The following is a 9,155-nucleotide window of genomic DNA, read 5'->3' as shown; positions in this document are numbered from 1 at the left end:
GCAAACTCAGAGACCTAAAGTAACCATAAAAGCTGGTTTGAAAATTGAATATTTAACTACAAACAGGTTATAGTGGGCAGTCATGTCCTAGGCCGATATTTTCCCTGACAAAGATCAACTTAGGTCTTTTTTACTGAGCCCATTTGCCTTTTTGCCTCTAAGATAACATATCTGTGAGATGTCTGGGTAACTTGTAACTTCCTTCTTCTCCCCCCCCCCCCCCCCCCCCCCCCCCCCCCCGACTCCTCAGGGCACAACAAATGGCACCGGGACATTCCCTCATTGTTATTGTTATCAAGTTAATTGTCAACTGTTAATTATGTTAAACTATCCTGTATCCACCTCTGTAAGAGAAGCACATGTCCATCATTTCACTTTTCACCCTATCCCAGAGGTCCCCCCACCTCACCCGGCTTTGCTTTATCCCACCTCCTTAATCTATCACCAATGAACTTCAAGTAACCCACCTAAGTCCCTTTCATTTGATTGCATTGTATAAACACAGATGTAACCCTGCATTCTCCGGAGCATTATCTCAATTCATTGAGGTTCTGCTTCCCGGCATATGTCGACAGTTTGGCTCAAATAAACTCACAAAAATTCTTTACAGGTCTGAATTCTTTTTACGTTAACTCCCCCTTCTACAACTAGTCTTTTCACTGCTTTTGAACACCCTTTATCACTTAGGGAAGAAAGAGCTTTCAAACATTAGAAGAGCATGTAGATTTGTCAATCTAGTTCTATGCTGAGTTATGTTTTGGGAAAGGAACGCGAGCCGATTGGCCCACAGTCTGCCTTTTTACTTGTATCTCTCTCACGTCCCAATGTCCACTAGCGGGTCCAGGGTAGCAGGACCTCTGAACTGTGCGTGGTGTGTGCCCTCACACTCCAGTTTGCACGTTAAGTAAACATCACAGGAAGTGAGACAATCTCTGCTCCGGTTCAAGCCCCCTCTCAGCCACAGGAGTCAGTTAGCACTTCCTGAGAAGGGCTAGTGTAAATACACAGCCACACGCCACTTGCAAGTCGTACTTGAACACCATGAATGAGCCTCTTGAATGAACAGGGAGGGGCCGGAGTGCAAAGAAACAGTTTCTTCTAAAAACAAATAAAACACTGAGGTTTTCCAGGCGTTGCCTAGGGACACTGGCCTGCCTCGCTCCTGTTTCTTGCATCTTATTCTTCCCAGGCCACATCACCGTTCTCTCCCCAGGTAACAGTGATAAAAACTACGAAGACGACCTTTAGTCCTAAAGATCTGTGTCGCCTCCCTTGCCTTCTCCATGGGCTCACTAGTGACTTTCCTGGTTTCATGGGCCGGTCTTGTAGGGGAGGAAAAGGTTTTACTCATTTCTCTCAGGGTCCCTGGCTGGGTCTGAAAATTAAACTGACAAGGAACGGAGGGACAGACCAAAAGCTACAAATTCCATTGAATGTTGACAAATCCCTGGGAGCCTTCACAAGAGAATGAAGACGGAAGAAATGCCCCCAGCAGGAGGCTTTATGATCTTTTAGACAAAGAAACAATAAATTTGTGAAGACTTGACAAGACAAAGGGGCAAGAGGCAAAAAGTGGCAAAGAAGTACATGTTTCTATTTTCTCTTTCCTCACAGCAGTGAGGAAACAGATATTACCTCTGTTTTCCTCTTCTTTTCTTGGTTCAAATCTCAAAGGGCATGGAACCAGGAACTTGAGGAGCATGATTAGCAGAGAAAACAAAACAAGAAAAAGTAGATACAATAAACTACTTAAAATCAAATACTGAAGCCACGGGGACCTAAGTTAGAAATCACCCAGTAAAATACTTCATTTTTAAGGTGAAGAAAGGCCGACCCAGAGGCCTGGGGGACTTGTCCCGGGCAGGCAGGTGGCTCGCGCGGAGCCCCTGCTGGGGCCTCTCTGACCCCCGGGCAGGCTGTGGGCAGATCTCAGGGGAAGCTTCCGTGCATACAGGGCATTCTGACTTCTCTTGGTTCCTGAAAACTTGTTTACTAGACATTTGAATTCTAAGGACTTGTTTTTCTTTTTCTACTCGATTTAAACTCTTTCATAGTAACATGGAGTATGAATCCACTGACCTGATTTATTCTTCAGCCAAGGGCTTGTGGCTAGTTACAATAAGGAAAGGGGGCAGTGGTCTAGGTAATCCAAACGCATAAAGAATTCTTGAGAAACTTCAAACTAATTTAAATATGGAAACTTATAACTCGGTTATCAATGGGAGCTGCCTTCCCAGGCAAGGCCTAAATGCCAGAATGTGTAGGGCTTGCCTTTCAAAAGGAGGGAATCTACTTAACTCCACCCAACACCACTCTTGTCGCTTGTAAGAGACATTGCAATAAGATAGAAGAGGTCGGAGCAATCGGTTATGGAATGTATTCATTCGATGTAGGGGAGTGGACAGAGAGTTGATAAACCTTCTATGATAAAGTGCCTTCAGTGGTCTCATTGGGAAATGTCGAAGCTGAGAGAGGACCCAGAAGGAATGGTCACTCGTCACCAGTTCTAGAACATCATGAACAGGGCCGCCTTGTGAACAGTGGTGTTCATTCCACCTGTCCCACCCAGGAAATTGCTTTTCCAAATCCAAACTCTATTATTATTATCTTTCTGGTTCTCACTATTTTGTTTTGTTTTCAGAGAGGTGGTCATCTATTGCTTTTATTGGACAGGAGCTGGAGTTGGACATCACTTCTCTTTGGAGATTTTGCAAACTAGACTTATCGTGAGTAATGGAGGACGTACTCTTACTGGAAGCGTGTTTCTAAGGCTGGGTCAATATATGGGAAATGAAACGATGGTGGCATGCTGTGCCCGTCCTCCAGACCAGCGTGGACCAGGGCACAGCGCGGCAGGCCCGGCCGTTCCCGGTGGCGGCTTTCACCCTGCCTGTGGGCAGAGCACAAAAGGATGAAGTTCTTCCATCTCTGTAGACGGCACATTTCCAGATTCTTTAGACTCTCTTTTCAAGGGTCGTTTTACTCTTCTGTTTTCTCATTTCTTCTCATTGATTCTTCTTCAGTAAGACAGCCCAGCACGAGACAACTTTGTGGATGAGCCGTTTCCTAGAGAGCAGTTCAGTCCTCCAAACCACGGCCTTTTCTCCTCCAGGCTATTCCCCCTGCCTCTTCCTTAAATACCCCATTCCCCAGGTTTTGACCACTAGGTGTCATAAATTCACACAAATGCCTCAAAAGTATAAAAATAAGCTTTCCCTCTTTCCATAAGCAACCTATATCACTTGAGTCCAAATATTAGGCCCCATTTATGAGTTATTCTAACTCAGAAAATTCAGAAAAACACAAAATCGAGGAAAAACATAATGGAAATCTCTGTGGTGACTGGATGGTTTGTCAATGGGGCAAATCTGCGTAGCTTTAAACCTGTGGCACTTGCTCCTTCCAGACTCTCTTCCCATGGCCTCCAGAGTGACTCTGCCCTCATTGCACGTGACTCCCAGACACCTCCTTTTAGGGATGGGCCAGACAGGGCAAGCGCACACTGAACATGCTCTAGAAATATTTGAATGACTTTGTAATAGGCATACGCCAGACACCAGGGCCCACCCTGGTGCTACTTACTTTGTATTTCAGCTGAACGAGCTGATACATTAAACTAGTGATGGGCAACCTTTTGAGCTTGGTGTGTCAAACTTCGCAAAAAAAAACAGAGCATAACTTGGGTAGTGTGTCACTTTGAGGAAAAAACATTATTTCACAAATGTTTCATCCTCGGCAAATGGCCACCTCAGCGGCTGCGTGTCATCAGAAATGGCTATGCGTGTCAGTGCTGACACGCGTGTCATAGGTTCGCCATCACTGCATTAAACAAATATTTTCAAATCATGGCTTTTTAAAGCTAGAAGGATTCTTTGAACGATCAATTCTAACCTCTTCATTTTATATTGGGGAGATGGTGCCTGGAGTGGCTCACTCATTGTCCAAAGATGGGTTCAACACTGGACCTCGGACACACACCTCTCAACTTCAGGGCATCCTGTGTCTTCTTCGCAGTTACTGCTGTTCTCAGGATGGATTCTTGTGTCCACCTTGGAGTTTGAAAAAATAGAAACTAAAGTATTCCTTAGATGGTGTTCAGCAGTATTACAAAAATGTTAGCTCAGTAAGCCTCCTCAGTGGAGATTTAATGTTAAACAAAAGCAGCACATTAGTTATTGGTATGATGATAAGAAACAAAATTTAATGCTCTTATTATATAAAATTTGCAGATTTCATCTTAATTCACATAGATGGCATAACTCTTCCATTTAGCTTTTCTTAATATTGCAAGTCAACCAGACCCATATACATCTTTTAATGATTTTTTTTAAAAAAAGATGATCATCCTATCTAGTAAAGGAGTAATATGCAAATTAACCATCACTCCAACACACAAGATGGCTTCCCCCGTGTGGTCAAAGATGGCTGCCTCCATGTGGACACAAGATGGCTGCCACAAGATGGCCAGCAGGGGAGGGCAGTTGGGAGGGACCAGGCCTGCAAGGGAGGGCAGTTGTGGGTGATCAGGCCAGCAGGAGAGGGCAGTTGGGAGGGATCAGGCCTGCAAGGGAGGGCAGTTGTGGGTGATCAGTTCAGCAGGGGAGGGAAGTTGGGAGGGACCAGGCCTGCAAGGGAGGGCAGTTGGGGGTGATCAAGCCTGCAGGGGAGGACAGTTAGGGGTGACCAGGCTGGCAGAGGAGGGAAGTTGGGGGCGACCGGGCCTGCAGGGAAGGGCAGTTGGGGAGAACCCAGGCCTGCAGGGGAGAACAGTTGGGGGGACCAGGCCTGCAGGGGAGGGCAGTTAGGGGTGACCGGGCCTGCAGGGGAGGGCATTTAGGGGTGACCAGGCCTGCAGGGGAGGGCAGTTAGGGGCAAACAGGCTGGCAGGGGAGGAGTTAGGCATCAATCAGGCTGTCAGGGGAGTGGTTAGGAGGTGATCAGGCTGGCAGGCAGAAGCGGTTAGGGGCAATCAGGAAGGCAGGAAGGCGAGCAGTTGGGAGCCAGCAGTCCTGGATTGTGAGAGAGATGTCCGACTGCCCATTTAGGCCTGATCCTACCGAGATTGGGCCTAAACGGGCAGTCGGACATCCCTTGAGGGGTCCCAGATTGGAGAGGGTACAGGCTGGGCTGAGGGACACACACCCCTGTGCACGAATTTCGTGCACTGGGCCTCTAGTATTTAATGAAAAGATGTGGTCAGTCTATTGGTATTCTAAGTAAAAAAGAATATGATTGTTGTTCTCACCAAGATGAAAAGGAAATTAACTGTCATTTGGATATAAAAGCAGTGAAAACATTGTATTTTTAAAGTAGCTGTACCATCAAATAGTTCATTTTGTTGTAATGTAGTTTATTTGTTGGGATGAGCAGGACTGTCCCTGTATGACCCAACAGGCCTGGAGAGCCCACGTCCTGGCTGTTAAGACCCAGTTCCCAAGGAGACATTCCTGTAGGTCCCTCTGGTAAACGTGCCTCTTTCCCTCATTCGGACTGAGATTGCCATGGGAAATTCAGGTGCAGAAATTCTATGAGTAAGCGTTTTCATCTAATTGTGCTGAACAATTGCTATTTCTAAATATTTTTTATAAAAATTCTGAAACACTGAATTAGAGATTCATTCTTTGGTCACAATGGAACCTGTGACAAAACTAGTGCATGGAAACTAGTCAAACTGGTTATTCTCAATGGTGTTTGAGAAGTTCTACCAAAAATTATTGCAAGGTCTTAGACATTCATAATTCTGCTTAGAATGTTGCCAACTCTGAAAAACCCTACAAGTAAGAAACTTGATCAACTGTGTTTGAACTAATATTTCCAAGGATAGTTGATCAAAAACTTTTGTTGTGAAGTAGCCTATAACATCTTGTGAAAAGAGGTTGAGAAATCTTGATTGTCAAAGTGATATAAAATACTTGTTTGATAAATCAACTGCTCTGTCTTACAATATGCAAACTTTCTATTAGATTTTTATCTCACTTATTGCCAGTGTCTTAACAGTATCCCCTTTGCCTCCACAGCCACTTGCTGGTCAAAAGCAAGATTCAAAGTTGCAACATTCAACACCCAAGTCATGCCAAGTTCATCCACAGAATTTCCCAAGTACAAATGTCTTGCTGACAGATGGACTATTTTAAAATATTACTTTAATGAATGTTACAAAACAGTTATTTCAGTTGATTTTCCCTAACCTATTTGTTTTCTTTTACTTAATGTAAGATTGCTCTGTTTCAGAGTCCAGGTTTATTGGTGAGAAGTCAAATAAACCTGGACTAAAACCACAGTCATCATACTTTCTGGTCCTGGGAGAAGCTTGCACATTCAAGATAAAATCTGGACTTGTTGTGGCATAAAAGGTTGTTTCTAATATGTCATGGACTCGTCGGCCCAGAGCACCACAGGTAATGGGAGTTTAGCACAAGAAATATAAAGCAAGGTCACCTGGCTATTGTCTCTCTCACTTTCTTGTTATCAGTTGGCCTTAGGTCCTGATAATTCCACAACTGGGTTGCTCCGTAAGCTTTATGGAGAATTGTAACAACATTTTTGCACTATTTTGCATATAGCTGTACCTTAAGTGATCTGCTTTCCCTGTGGCTGTTTCTATTTCCACATCCCAGGGGAGAGGATTCAATTAAATTCGTTGTCACCATCCCATATCAAGAACTCCTACTAGTCAGTTTTATTTCAAGCTACTGCAAAGGCCATTGACTAGCCTCAAATTCAAGTTCAATTTGGAACTTAGTTGCCTCCAGAACAGCCTAATCGCTAACTCCCTTAATTATGTGCAGAGTATCAGCATTTTCTTCTCCTGCGATACATGCCATGGTTTCTTGCAAAAATTTCCATAAAGAATTAATTACTCTTTCTGTCCTCAAAGATGAGATAATGGTTATGGTCATGAGAACCCAGAGTTTCATAGAATTTGCTTTGGTCTAAGACCTATTATGATCTGGTTCCCACCTGCTACTCCAGGTAGTTTCCACTGAATCTTCTCCTTGCCTCATTAAAATAAACAACTTGCTATTCTCCAAATAGTCCATGCTTTGCTTGCTGCCATGTCTCCCCCGTGAGCTTCTCTTCCACTGAAAGGCTGTTCCCTTCCTCTATCACACAATTAAATTCTTCTCATGTTTCCAGGTTTGGTTCAATCATTACCTTTTCTAGTATATATTTCATGTTCATTCCTAGGCTCAGAGAAAATTTTAATTACCATAAAACAATGAAGATTAGAGGTTATAATAGTTAACATATTATTAGGGATAGGAGTAGCTGCCATGCTATATAATTATATAATTGCTCCAATATGTTTGGTAGAAGTTTATTTCTCATTTACATAAACTCCCAGAGAGATCAGCAGGCCACTCCCCTCCAACTAGTGATTCGGGATGTTAGGCTTATTTCATCTTCTAGGTTCACTATCCATGATGCAGTGCTCTGCCAGGGTTCTTGTCCCAGCATTACGAAGGGTTGGTGCAATCTGGAGAAAGGAGCTGATGCATAGATTAAGAAGGAGTCCAAGGATGAAAGATAATCTTGAAAGGCATTGGGGGTCAGAGGAGCTTCAGCTAAAGGAACTGAAGACTACCCCTTGTCTAAGGACCCTGTGCTATTTATTAACACAATTTGTCCTAAGGCGAGGTGGAAGCATACACTTCAAAGGGTAAGGTTTACAGAAGCATTGTCAGTTTGGGGAACAGCCTACAGCTGTTCAGGTGTTTGGCCAACAGGAGGCAATAACATGTAGATGCCCTGAGCTGTCTGGCAGCAAATGATTGTCATATTCAGGTTTGGGGGAAGTGCCTTTCCAGCCATTCCAACAGATAATTACATATGTGGCTCAGCCCTTGTTGAGCCGCCCAAGCTTCACCAACCTTTTGGTGAAACTATTGTAATTATGACATGCTGGAATTGGTTCCCGGCAGTGCTCATCTGCAAAGCTGGTGGGATAAGAAGGGAGAGTAAAGAAGATGCAACCAATGCATAACAATCTTGATCTGGAAGTATACATGCACATCATTTCTACTTTTCTCCATTAGTAAGAACAGGTCACACAGTCCAACCTATGTATATTGATTGGCAGTGTGGTTTCTGAGCTACATTTTCTGGTGACAATGCCTACTGTGGGAGAAAAGGCATACGTTTGGGGATGACAGTTAACTATCTCTGCCACAATTAATATTCTTATGTTTGCAAATGACATAAACTCCAATGGAGGAAAGCTTAAACAACAAGGTGGTTCTAATAAAGTCATTCAGGGGGGTAGTTCTAAGAATGATTAGAATATTAACCCCACCATGTACTATATCTCTCTCTTATTTAATTTAATTAATTAATTTTTGTTAATCCAAATTTTTTTGTTAATCATTTTTTTTTTGTTAATTCAATTTTTTCCCATTGAGAGAGTGGAAGGGAGAGGGAGAGACAAAGAGAAACATCGACTTATTTCATCTTCTAGGTTAGATTGGTTGCCTCCTGCATGCTCCCTGACCAGGGCCAGGGAACATGCAAGCAAGGTACAAGCCCTTGACCGAAATCAAACCTGGGGTTCAGTCCATGGGCCAATGCTCTATCCACTGAGCCAAACCGGCTAGGGCTCTCTCTCTTATTTAGAAAAATTATTCAGTACAATATCAATATCCTCATGTATAAAATAAGGTAAGTTAAAATAATAAGGAAATATAGAAACAGATGGAAAATATCCACTGCAGAATTGTCGTGAGAGTAACTTTTCCTGAGTAAGTTGCCTTTTCCAGGAGAGACGCCCACAGTGCTGCCCATCAGCTGTTCCTTCACAAAAGCTGTCTTGCTGTGATGAACAGAGAGAGCCTCAGGTGTTTGCACTGCAGTCATGCATGTGTGTCAATGAGCTCTGCCTTTCAGCTGGGCAAGGAGACAGGTCATGTTTCTTTGGTGGGGACTTTGTCTGGAGAATTCATACCTAATGGAGGGAAATGTCACAAATGGTAATCTTGGAATATTTCCCCCCTTAGAAACTCGGAAAACAATGTCAAACACTGCTTGGCTTCTGTGAATTATTTGCAGTCAAAGACTGGAATAAGTGATTGCAAATGACTTGGTGTAATATTGAATCCACTATTTTTCAGTAATGAAGGTATACCAACGTATGGTCAGCTGGTGGACCACAAACCAGACTC

This window comes from Eptesicus fuscus, chromosome 19 (assembly GCF_027574615.1).
Source record: "Eptesicus fuscus isolate TK198812 chromosome 19, DD_ASM_mEF_20220401, whole genome shotgun sequence".
In the NCBI taxonomy this organism is placed as follows: Eukaryota; Metazoa; Chordata; class Mammalia; order Chiroptera; family Vespertilionidae; genus Eptesicus; species Eptesicus fuscus.
This window is presented reverse-complemented; position numbering follows the sequence as displayed.